Source organism: Eubalaena glacialis, chromosome 2, assembly GCF_028564815.1.
Source record: "Eubalaena glacialis isolate mEubGla1 chromosome 2, mEubGla1.1.hap2.+ XY, whole genome shotgun sequence".
Classification (NCBI taxonomy): Eukaryota; Metazoa; Chordata; class Mammalia; order Artiodactyla; family Balaenidae; genus Eubalaena; species Eubalaena glacialis.
In genome coordinates, this window is record NC_083717.1 from 78,006,186 (window position 1) to 78,028,208 (window position 22,023).

General features: G+C 44.3%; 1 protein-coding gene across 9 annotated transcripts in view; it reads right to left on the reverse strand.

Moving 5' to 3' along the window:
• Positions 1-22,023, reverse strand: part of MYZAP (myocardial zonula adherens protein) — a 134,321-nt gene that overhangs the window by 104,892 nt on the left and 7,406 nt on the right. For 5 of the 9 annotated variants that reach the window (XM_061180278.1, XM_061180273.1, XM_061180270.1 and 2 more), the window contains 3 exons: positions 10,211-10,525; positions 4,474-4,592; positions 3,759-4,083 (listed from right to left, as the gene is read on the reverse strand). The gene's annotated coding sequence lies outside the window, so the exon portion shown is untranslated. Of the gene's footprint in view, positions 1-3,758; positions 4,084-4,473; positions 4,593-8,419; positions 8,500-10,004; positions 10,087-10,210; positions 10,624-12,444; positions 12,644-22,023 lie in introns of those variants that run through there. The other 4 variants (XM_061180271.1, XM_061180272.1, XM_061180275.1 and 1 more) reach the window with 4 other exon arrangements.

A 22,023-nucleotide genomic window follows, 5' to 3' on the forward strand; every position in this document is an offset into this window, starting at 1 on the left:
CCCTGGGATTGTGGAATTCTAGGTTTTGCATCAGGGAAGTCAGTCTGAGGAACAGTGTTTAACAAAGGGGGATTCTGGAGCCAAACTAACCAGAGTGTCTATTCAGGCTCTGCCACATATTAGCTGATGGGTCCTGGGTACATCATCTCTACTCTCCAAGGCTTAATCTCCTCTCCTGTGAAATGGGAGATAATAGTACCACCTCTTAGAGTCATTATGAGGCTTGAATGAGAGTATAAAATATAAACAATATGACTATAGTATGTCGTGAAGTCCCTTCTAAAGAAAACTATGGATTGCCTGGCCATGTGTGGGGTAATGCTGGGTGTAAAGAGGATGGAACACTCCTTTAGATTTGGAACAACTTCTTCAAAGCTAGTACGTTGAGTGTTCCATACCACTGCTAATGTAAGACATTTGGAAAACAATAAAAGCGATTCTTTCCCTATATTTGGTTTGCTCTATTAAGAGAGATTAATAAAGAGAACTTATCTGCTCTTAGCACGTAACAAAAGAGGACCATATAACTTCACAACAAAACAGCATTCATTATTTTTTAATCCTAAGAAGACCAACAATACTCCTTAACATTATTTTCTGCCTTTATACCTCTAATGAACTCATGCAAACAGGCCTCCTCTCACTGCAGCTGCTGAGGCAAGTATACAATTTACTATAAAACATGACATAGGGATATGAACAGTTACTTCTCTAAGTTCAGTTTACACTGCCCCAGGTATCCATCTGGCCCCGTCCTGCCTGTGGGGGTCTTTCTGATACACCACTAGTCACTCCAGGCAGGGCCTCTGTATGTGACTGTGAAGGTTGTTCACAGCAACAGGACTTCAGGCTGTAAGAGGGACTGTCCCCTTGACAAGCTGTGCCCCCAGCACTGAGCTGTGTCTGCTAGAGGAAGGGATGCCATTTCAAATCCACACACAGCCATATGGGCTGGTGTGGCTCTGCCTGGAATGGGGGGGCACAGGGACTCTATTTCTGTGCAAAATCCCTCCCCCAAAAAACCCCATTCCGGCCACAGCCCTCCCCAGTTCAGTTAATTAGGACTCTGTTCTTCTAGTTGCTCAGGCCAAAATCCCTGGAGTCATCTATGATTTCTCCTTGTAATCTCATAGCTTACATTGTATCTATCTGGCTTTACCTTCAAAGCATCTCCAAAACCTAAACCCTTTTCATCAGCAACATTTAAGCCACCATCGCCTCTCCTCTGGATCCTTGAAAGAGCTTCCTAACTGGTCTTTCGCCTCCGCCCCCTCTAGTCAGTCCATCCACAACACGGAGGCCACTGTGATCCTTTTAAACCCACACCCCTCTGTGTAAACCCTTCCAGTGGCTTCACAGCTCTTCAGATAAAAGCCCAAGTCTTGAGCACTCAGTTTGTGTCTATCTCCCCTAACTAAGATCCAAGGTCTAAGAGGGCAGGGGTTTTCATCTGTTTCGTTCATTCCTCTAATCCCAGTGTCTACAACAGTGCCTGGCACAGAGCAGACATTCAGTAGATCATTCTACAGTGAGTGAGTGGTTTTTTTTGCCATGGTCCCCAGGGCTGCAGTGTGTTCAGATCAGTCCATTCCAGATCCCAGCCCCTCTGGAGAGGGGTGCTGTTGGGATCCATTGCTCACAGACCTGGAAAAACATCTGCTCCTGGTCCAAACCTCCCCTGATGTGCTTACTTCTGCCTGCCCCCTGCAAGTCATCTCCTCCCCCTCCCCTTCAAGAGCAAATGTCACCAATCTCCCAGTACGTCAGGGCTTTAAGGAACAAAAGCACTCCTGATTTGGACCTACACAAAAGGCCTTGCAGCAGTGCAATAGAAAGGTTTAGGGAAAGACCGGGGGAAATGGAAAAACAGTTACAGGAGTAAAAACAAGGGAAAAATTAATCACTCCATCAGTTATGCTGTGGCACACCTTAACACTGGCTTGCACTCACTGGTCCCCATGTCACCCTCCTCCAGCGTGAGTGAGCCCCTCATGGCAGAGACTACTCACTCATCAGAGCAGGCATCTGTGGCCCAGAGACGAACACAATGCCAAACCCCCCCCAAACCCTGCAACTGGCAGAGGAGCAGAGGGGAGCGGAGGGCCTGGGGGGCTGCAGCATCTCTCCCCCGGACACACTGGCTCTCTGCCTTCCACACAGAATGCCAGGGCAGCCCCTACCTCATCAGCTCTCTCAGCTGGGTCACATCACCATGACCCTTCCTGAGAGCCACTCAGCTACCCCTGTGCCTGTCAGAGCCGGGAGCCTGGGGAGTGAGTATCATGGTGCTATGGGTTTTCAAGTCCATTCAGGGTGGATAAGACGGGGTCAGACAGGGTTTGCTACAGGGGCAGCAAGGGAACTTACCCCAGCTGTAGGCGCTGATGAGGAGACTGGGTTTAGCTGAAAGAGGAGAGGCTAGGCACGTAAGCAACTTGTGGTTGCACCCCAGGTAGACTGAGCCCAGCAACAGGGAATCCCAGAAGAGGCCTGGGAAGCACCAGGGTGGCTGCCAGAGAGCTGCGGGGCTACAGGCAAGAAGCAGGGCTCAGTACAGATGACCAACATGTCCCAGTTTGCCTGGGATTTTCTTGGCTTTAGTACTGGAAGTCCCATGTCTCAGGAAACCCCATTAGTCCCAGGCAAACCAGGACCAGAAACAGGGAGCACCGCCACACCCCAGTGTGCAGAAGGGACACTGCGGAGACACAGAACAGTGACGCCAGAAGAGTGACCCAGACAGGAAAGCCCAGTTGTAAAACACAGGATGGATGAGAGAAATTGAGCTCAGAAAGAGGTGAGATTAAGTCCCCTCAAGGAGGTTAAAAGGTATTCCATTTTTAAAAGTTTCTGCAGACAAGTGAAACCAGGCAGATACAGGTTAAATGAAAGAAGGCAGATTTAGGATAGGACTTATTGCCCTCAAGTAGCTGGAGCATCTTCCAAAGATAACTACCTGTGCAGTGCTTCTCCAGCTTAACTGACCACAGGACACGCCCTGCCCATGGCATAACTAATACAAGCAGCCCACAGGACACTAGCAAAACACAAAACTCAGCCGGAGAGACCCTGCTCTAAGGCAACTTTTTCAGAAAGCTGCCTTATCTGGAAAGAGAAGTTCACACAGAGTCTGATTACATGGGTTAATAATTGTCCGGCCCCGAGAGGCAGGTCGAAGGGCAAAGTCGCCGTTCAAGACAGGTCAGCGGAAGTTGAGCCCTGCTGTCTCCAATACGGTGCTGGGTCTGGAGTCATCCATTTATCAGAGGTTAATGTACTGAGGCTTAGGACTGTTAACGCTGTAACAAGTGCCCCAGCTGGAAGTCAGCTTATCCAATAACCCTTTCCCCAGAGAAGGGAGAGGCCCATCTAACCCCGGGAGTGAAGAGGTGAAGAGAAGCCAGCACTAAACACTGAGCAGGTGCACGATAGGTAGAGCGCCCCCGATGGTGCTCTACGGCTTCCACGTTTACCTTGACCATGGCTGGAGAAAAGCAGCTGGATTTGATCTGATAGGGAGTAGGGAAGTACAGAAGGGTCTGGAACCACACTGAGCCTTGACGGGCCTGACACCAGCAAAGCAGGCTCACTGTGGGGAACCTTGTGGAGGACTGCTGGGGCCCTTGGGGGAAGCTGGGTGGCCGTCTTCTTCAAGCACAGTTTGCCTTCCCATGGACAAGTCACTGTTAGTAGAGCCCTTGAGTGAGTCTTCAAGGGCTCATGTTTAAGTTCTTATTAGGTATGAGGTATAGACCTACCTGAGGAGAGATGGAGAGACCAATGGACTGGAGGCCAGGAGACCTGGGTTCCGGTGGTGGCCCTGACCCTATCTGCGTTCACCTGATGTCACGTCATCTCTCTGGAGCTTCATTTCCATGTGATAACGCAGGGTTTTTGGACTGGATGTGCTCTAAGGCTGCTTTTTAGCTTTGACGTTCCAAAAGCATCAATAAAATGATGCCAAACATTTCTTTGTTGTTATGTATTGGGGTTATAAACTGCCGTTTCCCCAAAGTTGTAAGCAGTTTAATCTTATAATAGGTCAGGCCTCTGTGGCACTGGGCAGAGTTGCAGGCTAGATTCCTGAAAAAAAGTAGATACATGTCCATCACTGGATGTTCAGATCACAATGCAGGAGGAGACACCTGCACAGGAGTCCTACACCCTCCACATCCTATAGCCTAGCAGCCTTGGAACACGGCTTTCCATGCTTCCTGGAACACGGTAGGTACCTTTACACTTCCATGCCTCCACATGTCTTGGGCTCCCTGGGACACATACTCTGAGGGAGGCTTATGTGCAGAAGGGTTTTGGGGGTACATACCTCTCCTGGAGTGATGGGAGCAGGATTGGTAGAGGAAGGGGCTGACCTGAGAGACCTCGGCTGAGCCTGTGGGGCTGATCCTCTGCAGCTGGGTTGGCCCTTCAGTGTTGTGTTCAACTGACGCAAGGGGGCCAGCCCTTTGTACTCACCTAATGACCAATCCCTGGATTCAGGCTTCCCCTGGGGAGGGAGCCTAACATTGGGCAAGGCAGCTGGCTCCAGCCAAGGGCAAGTCCGTTGAGCCATCAGCATCCATTGCTCCCGGCAGCTGGGGGAGTGAGAGGGTGGTGCTCAGCAGCCTGCAGCATCCACCACAGTGCCTTTGCTCATGCTCCTCCCGCCCCTTCCTTCCCTCCCCAGCTTCGCCCCTCCATCACTGCTGTTGCAGTGCTTCTCCCAGTGATTCATCATTCTTTGCAGCCCTATTCCTCAAGGGTAGGGCTGCCTTATGCATCTCTGTTGCACCAGTCACGTGGTGCCTGGCAGGCAGCTGGAAGGAAATAGAATATATTGAATAAGAGTGAGGTCTCTGCATCAGACTATGAGTTCAAATCCCAGGGCTACCCATTGTGAGGGTAATCAATTTCCTTCCCTGAGCCTCAGTTTTTCAACTTGTAAACTGGGAGAAATGGCAATTATCACTGCCTTTTAGGTTGTGAGGATTAAATGAATGATATAAGTAAAACATCTGGCACATGGAAAGTACTTAATAAAGGAGCAGAGCAGAGATGGCTGTCTCCTGGAGCCTTTTCTACTGCCTATTAGCAAAGGTCTAATTATTCAGTTTTAGGAGGGGAATGGAGAGGTGGAGGAGCTGCAGGCAGCTGTGAGCATGAGAGGGCATCCTGGGGGAGGCGTGCGGGGGAAACGAGGCCAGAAGTTGGGGGGTGTGGTGGTCAGAGCATGGACCACCAGGAGGACCCTGAAATGGAGGAAGGAGCTGAAGGGAGGACCCAGGGCAAGCTCAGGCTGGCTGTGAGACCTGCGTCCTGCTTCAGATGTCATCATTGCCTTAGTCCTTCATCAGGACGTCATCTTCACAAACATCTCTGAAAACACTGTCTCCACAGTATACATTATCTCCCCCAAACAACATTCTCGGCAAATAAGCAGACAGACATATCACCAATGCCAGGCATTTCCTCCCTCCCCAGTTTACATTTCAGGACAATGTGTTTATTACTGTTGCCTCACAAGGGCCACCCTATAGACCTCTGAAAATAGGAAACAGCCTGATAGAGGGGGCTGGAGGGCCTGACTGGCCCGCATCCTGTCTCCCACAGGGCTAGGCCCAGCTGGATACCCCAGGAGAAGCCCACTTCCTCCCCCTCCATCCTCTCCCTCAACAAAACCATCCAAGAAAGAAACATGTTCCTGTCCTACGTGAAGACAGACCTTTGTCCTGCCTGTATGAGGGTGAAAGGGAAGGTGCACCATGCCTGGACACTTTTAACTCTCCAGCTTTCCTTGCAAATTTCCACACAGGCCCCCAAACGTGACTCTGTTCAACATGTTTATGTTTGCAATGTGGGTATTTTATTTTGTGTTATGTCATTTTATTTCATTTTTCTTAAAACCCTACCAGTGTACAAACAAATCTGAACACGCCATGACTTAAAACCCCTTACAGCATCACTATTTGTTATAAATACTTGACTAAAATAAAGCTGCCCTCAGTTCAGCAGGCCTGGCATATCATTCAGGCTAGTTCAAAATGAGGATTAGAATAGAGCCCAACTTCAGCCAACTAAAAACTAAAGTAAATTGCACTACCTAGCAGAACCACATATTTTCATTCATTCGTTTATTTAGCCATCTATTCATTTAATAATTCAATGATAAATGTATCAAGTACATCGTATGGTATTGTATTGAGTACTTTCAAGGTGCCAAGTATTGTCCTAGTGCTGTGGGAAATGCAAGGATGCATTAGAATCATCCCCTCCTGGAGAAGCTTACAGTCTAGAAGTGGCAGTGGAGAACAGGGACCAGGCTGCATGAAAGTATTATTCATTTGGAGCCCAAGACAGTAGCAGAAGATGTGAGGCAGGGAGAATGGCGGGGAGGGTAGCTGGGCTGGCCTAACACTCATATATACACAGAACCCTGGTTGCCATGAATTTTGCTATTAAATTTTACCCCAAATTTTTAAATGTCACTGAAGCATTTTAAGCAGAGGAGTTCCATGGTGACATGTTGCCATCAGACTGTAAGTGGCCCCTCAGTTGTATATCCCCAGTCATCAGTATGTGCCACATAAAAGAAGCTCAATACAGTAAGTCCCCTACGTATGAACCTTCAAGTTGCCGACTTTCAAAGATGTGAACACACGTTCACATGTCCAATCACGTAAGTTAGTTCACGTGTCTGGAGTACATTGTCACGTGCATGCATCCTCTAAAAGAGGTTGTGCTTTTGTGTACTTTACAGTACTGTATAGAGTACAGTAATACAGTATCTTTATTTCAAGCCCAGGATGTCCAGAAGCAACAGGGTAGACAGAATTGAATCCAGCAAGGAACCGGAACCTGTGCCATCAATGTCAGGAGTGAGTGATATTGTACTTTTCAAGTACAGTACTATAAGATTAAAAATGTTTTCTTTATTTTTGTTTGTTTTTTATGTATTATGTGTGTGAAAAGTATTATAAACCTATTACAGTACAGTACTATATAGCTGATTGTGTTAGTTGGGTACCTAGGCTAACTTTGTTGGACTTATGAACAAATTGGACTTAACGAACGCACTCTCGAAATGGAACTCATTCGTATGTAGGGGACTTACTGTAACTATTTGTTGAAGAATGAATCAGTGCATGAAGATGTTCAAGAATAGCAGAAGAGATGGAATCTCTAGAGATGAGAGGAATTAGGACCTTGTGAAGTTGGGGAAGTGATTGGAACACCCACAATGAGAATCTAAGAGATAATAAGCAAACATTGGTTAAAATGACTGCTAGGCTACTTAACATCATTAGCCATCAAGGAAATGCAAATAAAAACCATAATAAGATACCACTTCACATATACTAGGATGGCTATAATCAAACAGACAGATAATAACAAGTGTTGGCAAGGATATGGAGAAATTGGGACACTCCTACACTGCTGATAGGAATGTAAAATGGTGCAACCACTTCAGAAAACAGTTTGGCAGTTCCTCAGAAAGTTAAACAGAGACCTAACATAAGACCAAGCAACTCCACTCCTAGGTACATACACAAGGGAAATGAAAACTGTAGCCATTCACAGATGTGTGCACAAATGCTCATAGCATCATTATTCGCAGTAGCCAAAAACTGAAACAACTCAAACGGCCACCAACTGATAAATGAATAAACAAAATGTGGTATAGTCATGCAATGGAATACTATTTGGCCATAAAAGGAAATGAAGGGCTAATAGATGCTACAACATGGATGAATCTTGGAAATATTATGCTGATTTTAAAAACCTCTTCTCAAAAGACCACATATCGTATGGTCCCGTTTACATGAAATGTCCAGAATAGGCAGATCTAAAGAGAAAAAAAGGTGTATCCACTATGGAAAACAGTATGGAGGTTCCTCAAAAAAATTTTAAAAGAACTACCATATGATTCAGCAATACCACTTCCGGGTATTTATCCAAAGAAAAGGAAAACACTAACTTGAAAAGATAAATGCAACCCCATGTTCATAGCAGTATTATTTACAATAGCCAAGACATGGAAACAACCTAAGTGTCTATCATCTGATGAATAAAGAAGATGTGACATACATATATATGTGTGTGTGTGTGTGTATGTATATATATATATATATATATATATACATACACACACACACATATACATATGCACACACACACACACACACAACGGAATATTATTCAGCCACAAGAATAACATCTTGCCATTTGCAAAACATGGATGAACCTTGAGGGCATTATGTTAAGTGAAATAAGTCAGACAGAGAAGGACAAATTATCTTACTCATATGTGAAAGCTAATAAAACAAAAACCAAGCTCATAGATACAGAGAACAGTTGGGTGATTGCCAGAGGAAAAGGTTGGGGGGATGGGCAAAATGGGTGAAGGGGGTCAAAAGGTACAAACCTTCCAGTTATAAAAGTCAGGTGGAGGCTTCCCTGGTGGCACAGTGGTTAAGAATCCACCTGCCAGGGCTTCCCTGGTGGCGCAGTGGTTGAGAATCTGCCTGCCAATGCAGGGGACACGGGTTCGAGCCCCGGTCTGGGAAGATCCCACTTGCCGTGGAGCAACTAGGCCCGTGAGCCAAAACTACTGAGCCTGCGCGTCTGGAGCCTGTGCTCCGCAACAAGAGAGGCCGCGATAGTGAGAGGCCCGCGCACCGCGATGAAGAGTGGCCCCCACTTGCCGCAACTAGAGAAAGCCCTCGCACAGAAACAAAGACCCAACACAGCCAAATAAATAAATAAATAAATAAATAAACTCCAATCTCTTTAAAAAGAATCCACCTGCCAATGCAGGGGACATGGGTTCGAGCCCTGGTCCGGGAAGATCCCACATGCCGCGGAGCAACTAAGCCCATGCACCACAACTACTGAGCCTGTGCTCTAGAGCCCGCGAGCCACAACTACTGAAGCCCAGGCGCCTAGAGCCCATGCTCCGCAGCAAGAGAAGCCACTGCAATGAGAAGCCCGCGCACCACAATGAAGAGTAGCCCCCACTCGCCGCAACTAGAGAAAGCCTGCGCAGCAATACTAAAAACCATTGAATTGTACACTTTAAAGGGGTAAATTATATGGTATGTGAGTCATATCTCAATAAAGCTGTTACCAAAAAGGACACACTGACACACATATTTGTGGATAAAACTTTTACACACACACACACTGATGGCCAGGCCATGGGGAGGCCCAGTAGGGGAGTATGGTGACTCTGTAGCAGAGACAAGCAGTCTAATTCTCAGGCTTTCTCTGAGCAGCCCAGGCAGCCAGGGGAGAAAGCAGGTGAAAAGACAGAGCTGATAACAACTAAGGAGAGCTAATAGTTGCTGAGAGCAACCATAAATCAAGCACTATAGAGAGCTTTACCCACATCATCTCATCACATGTACATGTACATACATGCACATACATAATTATATATCACATCCTTCCCAGGGAGGTAGGTGCTCTCATAAACCCTAGCTTACAGATAAGGAAATGAGTTCCAGAAAGATGAAATAACTTACCCACAGTATCACAAGCTGTAAGGAAGGTGCGGAGACACAGGCCAGGCAGCCTGCCCCTGAGCACAGGCACTTAATTCCTGATCAATGCCGCCTTCCCCAAGGGTGGAAGTCAAGGAGAGTGGGATGGTAGCGCACTGGGAGGTGCCTACCACAGGTGCCTGTGGTCTCAAGGAGCATGAAGAACTGGTTCTGTGAGTATGCCAGTGGCGTGCAGAGCTGCAGCACAAACTAAGGAATTTGTGGTCACCACTCTTAGTTCTTGGTGATAAGATAATTTAAAGCTTGGTACATTCCAAGGTGCGGTGTAAGCAGGGCTGATCATGGGGGGTTGGTCGTGGGGCTTTGACAGTGATGATAGGTTGCTGATCATCCCAGATGGAGAAATAACTGACGTTGTCCAAATCTCAAAATTCTATGAATTTCAGAGGGATGTATGTGCCAAGGACATATCCTTGGGGGAAAGTTAAGGGAAATTCTATCACTTACCAACCAAATGTGGAAACAAAACATGCAAGAACCAGGACCCTGGAGGACACAATGACTTCTGTCAGAGCTTCCTAAACTTTCCATCACCAGGGGCATCTTGCCGTAACATTCTCTAAGAATAGCACATTTGGAAAAACTTTGTCTATCCCGTTACATCTTAATGAATAATTAACTTTTCAACATTTTCATAAGTCAGAGAGACTTACAATTAATTGCTAGTTAGAGCTTCTGATAGTTGAGAACACCAGCCTTGCCTGGCTGGGCTGCTAGAAGCCTCGAGCCAAGAAACACTGATCTCATTGGCCAAGGCATCAGTACTTGGGAAGCTGTAGACTTTCTTTCCATCAAGCTTTCCAGAGTAGTGGAATGGCCAGGTCCCCTGAGAACTTCTGCAGGCCCCTAAGGGTACACGAGTCTTCTGTCAGGAACACTGTCTTCACCTTGTCTCCTGTGGTTAGGGCTGGCTTGTCACAGGCAGAGTAGAGAGGGGACAGCTGTGGATTTTACCAGCGTTTGGGACCCTGAAAAACAAGGTGCTGTTTAACACTAAATGGAAGCTAAGGCATCGAGATTGCACAAACACCTCTCCCCAACTTTCTAGAGTGATGCCAAGCCTGAGTGATTTTGTTCTTTTCAATAAAGGCAATGTGTTAGGTCTAGAGTCTAGATTGGTGATGTCCAATAGAAATATAACGTGAGCCATGTTAGTAATTTTTAATTTTTCTAAGAGTCACATTTTTAAAAAGTAAAAGGAAGAAGGTGAAATTCATTTTAATAATATATTTTATTGAAGCCAACATACCCCAAATATTATCCATTTCAACATTAATATTAACATTACCATTAATAAGAATAAAATAGTAATGAGAAATTTGGTATTATGGGGATACTAAGTCTTCAAAATCCAGTGTGCATTTTACACTCAGAGCATATTTCAAGCTCTCAGACTAGCTACACTTCAAGCTCTCAATAGCCCCATGGGGCTAGTGGCTATACAGCTAATAAAAGAAGGAGCTTGAATTGGGATGCCTTCCTCAAACCCCAAGTCAGTGCCATTTATGCTGCTTAAGCCCTGTGTTTGTTCCAACACAAGTAAACGACTTCTCTGCAGACAGCCCTACAGCTTCCCCAGTCCAGCCACCCATGCAGGGCATGGCTGCCTGCTGATGCCTGGGATCTGCAGGGACATCCCAGGACCAGCAGGCCGCTTGGGGCAGACAGGGTCCAGGGCCCTAAACGCCATTCATTAGATGGCCCCTTTCAAGCTCCTAAAAGAGCATGTATTTCCCACTGGGGCCTCCCATCTGACTTTCCAGAACTTGGCACTCAAACTGGGTTTATCTCATCCCCTCCCAAGCGCTCCCCTCAGGTGCAGACTGAGTGGCTGCTTCCTCCCCTGTGAACTGGGAATCAGACAAACAAAGCAGACACAGGCAGGGGAGCATATAGAAGCAAAGGAGAGAAAGAACTTTCAGGGTTCCCTGTGGTGCCCCTGCTTCAAGTTCCCTGCCCTCTGGCTCTGTGAGACATCCCTCCTACCCCAAAACAAGTTCTCCTTGTCACTTACAGTAATCCCCGCGGGATTACCCCAGCCCATATGCTCCTGGATTTTGTAGATTATTGGATCAACTGTACAAACAAACTCTAAAGAAAATCAAAGTCCAGAGGCAAATAAGTACAAAGAATTTATCTTGAGAGGAAAAACCGGGATTGGCTTCAGATAGAATCAGGTTCAGATAGTGATTCTGCAACTACTTGCTGTTGACTTCATTAAAAAGAATTTAAAGTTATACATATGCATGGTTTTGAAAGTCCAGTGGTTCTACAAGCTTTTTAATGAAAATGAGCATTCTCCTGCTCCATCTTCTACACCCTGATTCCCTCTCTAGACACAACCGCTTTTAGCTACTTACTCTGATATTTATCTCTGTATATTCAAACACGACACTTACATGGCTATATCTAGATTGTGTTTAGATTTTAGATCTCATCTATTGGTTTTCCAAATGGAAAGAGGTTTGGGTCTCTTAAATCTCCCTGCCCACTTCCCCTCCTCCATTCTCCAAATACAGCCATATTATAATTTTGGTTAAATCAATATTCAGTGCTTACACCCCATGGCCATGTGATTATTAGACCATAAGGTGCACTACATATAGTAATACATTCTTTCTGAGACAACTTTGTGTTTTTCCTGGAGTTAACAACTGTCACTTTTTCTTCATTTAACTTTTTATATACTTATTACTAACTCATCACTAACTTTCCTTCAAAAGTAGCAGTCTTTCAGTACAATAAAATTCATCTGGTCCTGTATCAATGGCATCCTTTTCTGGAGACAGCTCCCACCCAACTTCCTGAGCCCTCCACACTCCTGCACTTGCCTGGACTGGTGGTTCTCCAGGCCAGTCCCACAGCGCCACCCTGGGTCTCCTCTTACCTTCGTCCTGGGGGATTCTCCAGGTATGTTTCCTGGGATGGATCACCAGCTTACTTTATCTTAAGTCTTCCTCTTCCTAGGATAATCTTCCAATTTTGGAAACACCCAAGGGTAAAAAGGAATTAAAATTTTCAAGATTTGGCTTTTTTTTTTTTTAGATTGGTTATTTGAGATTTTTCTTGTTTTTTGAGGTAGGCTTGTATTGCTATAAACTTCCCTCTTAGAACTGCTTTTGCTGCTTCCCATAGGTTTTGGATTGTCATGTTTTCATTGTAATTTGTCTCTAGGTATTTTTTGATTTCCTCTTTGATTTCTTCAGTGATCTCTTGGTTATTTAGTAACATATTGTTTAGCCTCCATGTGTTTGTGTTTTATACGTTTTTTTCCCTGTAATTGATTTCTAATCTCATAGCATTGTGGTCAGAAAAGATGCTTGATATGATTTCAATTTTCTTAAATTTACTAAGGCTTGATTTGTGACCCAAGATGTGATTTATCCCGGAGAATGTTGCGTGTGCACTTGAGAAGAAAGTGTAATCTGCTGTTTTTGGATGGAATGTCCTATGAATATCAATTAAATCTATCTGGTCTATTGTGTTATTTAAAGCTTGCGTTTCCTTATTAATTTTCTGTTTGGATGATCTGTCCATTGGTGTAAGTGAGGTGTTAAAGTCCCCCACTATTATTGTGTTACTGTCGATTTCCTCTTTTACGGCTGTTAGCATTTGCCTTATGTATTGAGGTGCTCCTATGGTGGGTGCATATATATTTATAACTGTTATATCTTCTTCTTGGATTGATCCCTTGATCATTATGTAGTGTCCTTCCTTGTCTCTTGTAACATTCTTTATTTTGAAGTCTATTTTATCGGATATGATTTCCATTTTGATTTCCATTTGCATGGAATATCTTTTTCCATCCCCTCACTTTCAGTCTGTTTGTGTCCCTAGGTCTGAAGTAGGTCTCTTGTAGACAGCATATATATGGGTCTTGTTTTTGTATCCATTCAGTGAGCCTGTGTCTCTTGGTTGGAGCATTTAATCCATTCACATTTAAGGCAATTATCAATATGTATGTTCCTATTACCATTTTCTTAATTGTTACGGATTTGCTTTTGTAGGTACTTTTCTTCTCTTGTGTTTCCCACTTAGAGAAGTTCCTTTAGCATTTGTTGTAGAGTTGGTTTGGTGGTGCTGAATTCTCTTACCTTTTGCTTGTCTGTAAAGCTTTTGATTTCTCCCTCGAATCTGAATGAGATCCTTGCTGGGTAGAGTAATCTTGGTTGTAGGTTCTTCCCTTTCATCACTTTAAATACATCAGGCCACTCCCTTCTGGCTTGTAGGGTTTCTGCTGAGAAATCAGCTGTTAACCTTATGGGAGTTCCCTTGTATGTTATTTGTCGTTTTTCCCTTGTTGCTTTCAATAATTTTTGTCTTTAATTTTTGTCAATTTGATTACTATGTGTCTCGGCATGTTTCTCCTTGGGTTTATCCTGCCTGGGACTCTCTGCGCTTCCTGGACTTGGGTGGCTATTTCCTTTCCCATGTTAGGGAAGTTTTCGACTATAATCTCTTCAAATATTTTCTCGGGTCCTTTCTCTCTCTCTTCTCCTTCCGGGACCCCTATAACGCGAATGTTGTTGTGTTCAATGTTGTCCCAGAGGTCTCTTAGGCTGTCTTCATTTCTTTTCATTCTTTTTTCTTTATTCTGTTCTGTGGCAGTGAATTCCACCATTCTGTCTGCCAGGTCACTTATCCGTGTTTCTGCCTCAGTTATTCTGCTACTGATTCCTTCTAGTGTATTTTTCATTTCAGTTATTGTATTGTTCATCTCTGTTTGTTTGTTCTTTAATTCTTCTAGGTGTTTGTTCTTTAATTCTTCTAGGTGTTTGTTCTTTAATTCTTCTAGGTCTTTGTTAAATATGTCTTGCATCTTCTCGATCTTTGCATCCATTCTTTTTCCGAGGTCCTGAATCATCTTCATTATCATTATTCTGAATTCTTTTTCTGGAAGGTTGCCTATCTCCACTTCATTTAGTTGTTCTTCTGGGGTTTTATCTTGTTCCTTCATCTGGTACATAGCCCTCTGCCTTTTCATCTTGTCTATCTTTCTGTGAATGTGGTTTTTGTTCCCCAGGCTGCAGGATTGTAGTTCTTCTTGCTTCTGCTGTCTGCCCTCTGAGGATTTGGCATTTCTGAAGTCGTCTTGGTGTTTTGGATATGTACAGAATTCTAGGTATGGAGAAGTAATTCTCTCTCCGAATTCTGAAGGCATTACTCCAGATTTTCTAGTTTATATTTTGTTTTTCTTAAGAAGTCCGACACTATTCTCATTCCTAATATCCCCTTCCCTCCCCCTGGAAGATTATAGGGTCTCCTCTTTGCCTCTAGTGGTCTGAAATTTCACGATTACATGCCTTGTGTGGATCTGTATTCATGCATTGTGCTTGGTGCTCTGTGGAGCTTTTCTGTCTGTACATTCATGTCTTTCAGATATGGGGAAATTTCTCAAATTATGTCTTTGACACTTTTCTCCCCTCTATAATCTCTGTTCCATCTCTATGGAACTCCTATTATTCAGATGTTAGACTGTCTGGAAGGATCCTATAATTTTATTATGTCTATTTTCCATCTCATGTATGTTTTTATTGTTCTACTTTCTGGGTGATTTCCTTAACTTTATCTTCTCTTTTTCTTTCTGCTCTTAAACTTTGAAGTCCAAGGATTATTTCTGTTTTCTGAATGTTCCCTTATTACAAACTCCTGTGCTTGAGTATGTATTCTCTGGGGGTCAACCAATCACAGGACCTTGGTGTTGTTGCCCAAGGGTTGTTTCCTTCTGCTAGCTAGACTGCCTGTCTCTTCCCAAGTTCCTGTTGTTTTGATGGGGCACTTCCAGTGGGGACTCTCAACCCTCAGCATCTTTAAGTTCTATGTCCTGAGCCGGTCACCTTCCGCAGAAAGGAATCCTACAGCCTCCTGCCTGGAAGATATCAACCTGGCTGCCAGTGCTCTTGGAGCAGGGTGGTGGAGGGGCCGGTGGTCTCACCATTCAGCATATAGATTGTAGCTCAATCCCCAGTGTAGCGTAGTGCCCTCTCCTCAGCTGTGCAACTGCCCAAAGCCAGCAGCTCCAGGGAACCAATGTCTAGTCTTCTGCTAGGATGAAAGAGGATCTGTGCAAATTTTCGAGAAATCCTATATTTAGCCCCATCTGTACCATTTTCAGAGGATTCTTCATACTTCAAGCTTCTTTCAGTCTGCTACAATATACCATTCTCTGGTCTGTTAAATTGACACATGTCCATCTCTTTCCAGCTTTCCAGATTTTATTGCTATTGTTTACTGTCCTCTTCTACTGCTGTTGTTTTACAGCCATTAAAAAAATCTCTTGAATGTGATGTTTTAGCAGCATTTCAGGAAGGAGTAGTAGCAAACTAGTGCGTTCAACCTGCCACGTTTAACCAGAAGTCTCACTGTGTCACCTGGGCGAGCTACTTCATGCTTCTAGGCCTCTTCTTCCTCATCTGGAAAAGGCTGCCAGTAATACATACCTCACGGAGCTGTTTTAAAGATAAAATAAGGTGGGGCTTCCCTGGTGGTGCAGTGGTGGAGAGTCTGCCTGCTAATGCGGGGGACACGGGTTCGAGCCCTGGTCTGGGAGGATCCCACATGCCGCGGAGCAACTGGGCCCGTGAGCCACAACTACTGAGCCTGCGCGTCTGGAGCCTGTGCTCCGCAACAAGAGGGGCCGCGATGGTGAGAGGCCCGCGCACCGCGATGAAGAGTGGCCCCCGCTTGCCGCAACTAGGGAAAGCCCTAGCACAGAAATGAAGACCCAACATAGCAATCAATCAATCAATCTTAAAAAAATAAATTAAATAAAATAAAATAAGGTAATATTTGTAAAGCACGATGTATGGTTTCTGGTACATGATATGTACTCAGTGCACAGAGTTTACTCTTTTCAGTTACCAGATCCACCCTGAGAAAATGGTATGCAACACAGCAAAAAAAAAAATTCAGGTTAGGTCAAGTACAACTTCCTAAATTCATAAAAATTAGATCCTGGAAGTAATTATTTGTCAAACATGTCATCTTTCCACACTCATAATATAAGAATATGGTAGACAGTCACATCCTGGGTCATTTTAGGTATAGTCCTTTTTGGAAGCAGAACTGGATGAAATGACCTCTGAAATTATAAGAGATCATCTCTGATGAATAAATATCACAGGGAAATAGAGCAATGGTAATATGGCAGCCCACTGTTCCTGGGAATTTGAATTGCTTTATTTCCAGGCTGGTAGCTCGTTGGAATATTAGAACTCTCTGAGGGATGTAATGCTAGGATAGGAAACAGATGGACTGCACTAGTAAGTGGTGTTAGGGTAGTATTGCAAATGTGTATTTGCATTTAAGCTAGAAAATAAATTTGAATTTAAACAAGGAACACCCAGCCTTTAGATTAACCACAGGGCCTTCAGGAACTGGGATTCTAGACTGCTCAGCCTTTGGAAACACACAGCTCTCATAGGAGTTGTTTGAAGGGGGTTCATCCATAGAATCTGATATCTTTTTTATCCAGGGTGAGTTGAAAAAATGAAAAGTTCATACTGAGAATACTTGGGAATATAGAAACTTTGGGGAGTGAGAGAGACAGAAACATGGCCTTTCTGAGGAGTAATCATGCCTGACCATTTTCAGAGGGAATTAACATGTACATTGGTGCTGATGTTAGGGGAAAAGAGTTGTATGTAATTTATAGTTAACGAAAAAATATTTGACAAGTCTTCTGCAAAAGCTCTCCTTTTAAAGAAACCATGGCTGTGAGAACGTTCTCAGGCATGGAGAACCAGCTTATGGGCAAGAAGGAAGGAGTGCTCATAAATAGGAATTGTCCTTGTGGAAGAACTGTCAACTCCAGAGGCATCCAGATCCTGGGCCTCACACCCCTCTTTCGCTTTCTTTAAAATTTTCAGTTATTACATATTCAATGTTTTGGAAAATTAAAATAACATAAGCAAAAAGAAAAATTCCTTGAAATCCTGCCACCAATCTTAGCTTTTTCATCAATGATCTTTGTGTATGAGGAAAAATCTAGAAAAATTTGGCTTGAACATGGCACTACCTTCCTACAGCAATGCCAAGGTTATAACCCACGCATAGAGGGGGAGTCCTCCAGGGCCGGGTTTGAGAGGGCCTCCACAGCTACTCTATTCTCACCATTACGGACTCATTTGTACTGGACAAATATGAGGACACAGTGAGTCCCCGATGAAAGGTCAACATCTTGCTGGCCATTAACACACCTTAGCAGGGATTACTGTGCTTTAATAAGGCCAACACCTTTGAAAGTAGAGCCCAAGGCCCTGAAGGAAGGGGCTTTGTTAATTACAAAGGACTGTATGAAGAAAGTGTTATTATTGGTCCAAAGCAATGGAATTCTAGGTTAAAGTGTGATAGAGCCTCTGCACTGAAGTCACTGGCCTCATAGGTTACCAATACCAACAAAAGTCAGGTACCAGAAGGGAAAATATGAGTCACGAGGGACAATTGTCTAAAGAACATATGCAATCATGACACATGAAGACCTAGTCAACCTGTCTTGCAGAAAGATAAGAGGATCACAGCCGAGTTGAGAATTTCCTGCATGTGGAATTGTGAGCTGGGGAGACACTGGGCCAGTTGGCTTGTGACTTGCCTGGATTTTAGAGATTGTCACGGTAACTGCAATGAAAAAATGCATGAAACCCTCCTCCAAGGCTGGTGTGATTTTAAAATTACACAGCCTCTTTGGCAAACAGCTTGACAGTTCCTCAAAAGGTTAAACACAGAGATACGTTATGACCCAGGAATTCCACTCCTAGAGAGAATTCCACCCAAGAGAATTGAAAACATATGTTCAAACAAAACCTATACACTAATGTCCGTAGTAGCATTACTCATAATAGCCAAACAGAGACAACTCAAATGCCAATCAACTGATGAGTGTACAAACAAAATGTGGTATATTCACACAATGGAATAGTATCAGCCATAAAAAAGAACGAAGTACTGATACATGCTACAACATGGACGAACCTTGAATACATCATGTTAAACTGAATCAGACACAAAAGACTACATACTGTATGCCTCCATTTATATAAAATGTCCCAAATAGGCAAATCCATAGAAACAGGAAGCTCATTAGTGGTTGCCAGGGCTGAGGAGGAGTGACTACTAATAGGTATGGGGCTTCTTTTAGGGGTAATGAAAATGTAAAATTAAAAAGGTCTTAGCCTCCCTCCCAATACACCAAATATGTATCAGCAAATAGTGTGCAAGAAAGGGTAGGGATCTAGCAGGATGGAGCAGCCTCCATGGGAGACTTTTCCACAGTGAAGCAGCCAGTGCCATTTTTCTTTAATAACTGACAATGAATATGTCTAGTCATTTTCATGATCATTGGACATACTGCATAGAAGGAGCAACAGAATCAGAGGTGTGGGACCAGCTCCCAGGCTACCCCTCTGGCTTTGGTTGGCTGTTTCAGGAAGGAAGGAGGCCAACTCCATGAGGCCCCACCCTGGCAGGTGTGTGAGCAGGCAGAGAAACCAGGAAACACTGGCGCTGATGGAAGAGATAGAACCGTACCCAACCAGTGGCTGCTGTCACAGCGCTGAGTCCCTCTCAGCCATGCGAGGAAACAGAATGGAGAAAACCCAGCCTGATGACAGGAGCCTTTCCGCTGGGTCTCTTCCCCACCAATCCTATCTTCTGCTGACAATTTTACCCCTGTAGACACAGCTTCTAGCAAAACACCTGGCATATGTGGGAGCTCAGTGAATATTTGTTTAATGAATTAATAGCAGCATCACCTATGACAGCAAACAAAAAAGAAGCAACTTAAATGTCCTACAACAGACTACTGATTTGTATACATTTATGATATCTCTGGCAGGTTATATAACAGTACAAAAAGTATGATTCCAAACTTTATAAAAACAAACCTGTATATAGAGAAAAAGCCTAGGCAAATATACAAAATATTAAGTTATTTCTAGATCGTGAAACCAAGGGTGACTTTCCTTCTCCCCCTCCTCATCCTTCTCATTCATATTCATATTATTATTATCACTTACCTATCTGTATTTTTAAATAAAGAGCATAAATTATTTGCATAAATGAAAAAGTTAATAAAAATTCCACTTGCATGCAAAAAAGGCATTTGACACAATAATTCTTGTTTTGGGATATTACTCCAAGAAAATAATGCCAAATACCAAAGAAAATAATGCCTACAAGAATTAAGTAAAATGTATTTTCTATACATGATAGAAAAATACATAGTGATTTTAAAAGATATTCATGATGTTCAAAACATCAGATGTTCAAAAATGTTCAAAAACACTAGAATAATGCTTTAACACATTATGGAATGCTATTGATAATAAGTAAATTAACTAGGATAAAAAATAGCTGGTATGTGATCTCAAGTATATAACAAAGGAGAATAAATATCGTAAGCAGACTAGACTATAAAGAACTAGAGAAAAACCATCAGAGGGAAAATAAGGAGCCATTAGCAGAAGGCATAATTGACTCTTTGCCCTTTGTTGATTATAGTTCACTCCATGTGCCACCTTTGACCAGAACAGGGTGGATTCTTTCTCAGCGATTCACAGATTCACGGAAAAACCCGGCAGACTTATTAGACACCCGGAGGCGTGGCGGAACGCGTCTCACTCAGGACGGCACCTGGCTACCTCCAGCCTTGTGTCTGGGTCAGGGCTGTTCTCTGCCAACACAGCAGGCCGCGCGCCCCTGATTTGAGGACATCAGGTGGACCCCGCGGCCACAGCCTAACCCCTCCATTCTGGACCCCACGGTTCCCTTTCCAAGCTCTAGGTCACCTCATCCTCAGAAACTTTGTGGAAGTGACCTTGAACGTTATCATATATACTCCGCTCCCCAGGGAGAGACTACCTGAGGAGAGATCTGAGGGCCTGGCGGAGAGTGTTTGGGGTGGGGACACCCTGGGGAAGGAACGAGATCCAAGTCACCAAGCACTCCCTTCTACAAGGCGTCCTTGCGTGTTGGAGAGCTGGGTGTCGTGGCTGTTTTGGGTGGCTATTCAGTAGCTAAGGCCTGCATCGACGGCTCAGGGAAGCAGCCCCGCGCAGCCCCGGCCTGAGGACTCCGCTTTGGCCAGTGTGCGGACTGTGGTGCTCTCTGCTGCCACCCAGTGGATCTACTGAGAAAGGTCAGGTAGGAAGTTTAATCGGGAGGGTCTCAGTGTGGTCCCCAGACCAGCAGCATCAGCATCAAATTCTTGGCTGTCCCGGAAATTCTGGGAGTGAGGGCAGCAGTCTGTGTTTTAACAAGCACCCCCTCCCCAGTTGATTCTGATGCACACTTAAGTTTGAGAAGCACTGGCTTAGACTAAGTAGTGATTTGCACCCTGAGATGCATGAAACGGATAATAAGAGATTTTTCCAATGGGAGTAGCTAATTTTCCTTATTAATGATCAAGTGTCATAACTTCTATAAGAACAAAGTTCACCAGCCACTTTAAAAAACTGTTCATCTCCTTCTCAGAAAGGACAAGGAGGCATAAAACCCAACTCCTCTGTTCTTTGTCCAAAATCTTCTGTTCATAAACATCCATTGCTTTCCTATTTCTGGGAGTGGCATTCGAAGTCCTCCAAAAATATGGTCCCAAACCTCTTTTCCAGCCTCACCTCCAATCACTCCTCCACTTCATTTATCCTAGATTCTAATGAACTGACTGATTCTCTGAATCTTGCCTGCATCCAAGTGTTCACTTTGTTCTTTCCACCAAAGACACATCTATCTGTAAGATTAAAATCTTATTAAAAAATGCCCTAAAATATTGCACCCATTTTTAACACCCTCTCAGACGCCATTTCCTCCATGAAGCCTTCCCTAATTAGCCCAGCCAGTAAGGACCTGTCCCATCATGAACCACCAACACACTTCATCTATACCTCTTTTTTAGTGCTTTAGACCCTACTGCTTTTTAGTTCTTAGTGGACATTTTTTATTCCTTTAAGTCCAGGGACTGAGCCCTACTTATCTCAACGTTGACCAGTGCACAGTAGGTGTACGGCAAATGCTCTTTGAAAGGTGCAAGTGAAAAACTTTGGTCTCTCACAAAATAGTAGCTCACAAAAAATGCTGGAATTCAAATCAGTACGATGCAAACATTGCGACATAAAGGTAACTGAGGAGCCCCAGTTGACCAGGTGACCTGGGCTAGGCTGGGAAGACAAACCTTGCTGTTGTCCAAAGTCCTCTGTGGGACTCCACCACTGGTGGGCGGGACCCTGGATACCCAGCACCCACTAATCTACCACATCATAGCCAGAAGTTGCCACCAACGCCCCCTGCTGGCCACCACAGTGGTCATGCTGGGACTCACAGCAGGTAGCCCCGTGAAGCCTTCCATCCCATCAGCCTCTTAGCCCCTTAAGGAACCCACCTGAGAACCCAGGAGCCCTGAGAAAACTACACTGCTGCAGCCACCATTAATACCTGATTGGGAATGCAGCCTCCAGCAGACCCTGAGCCTTTG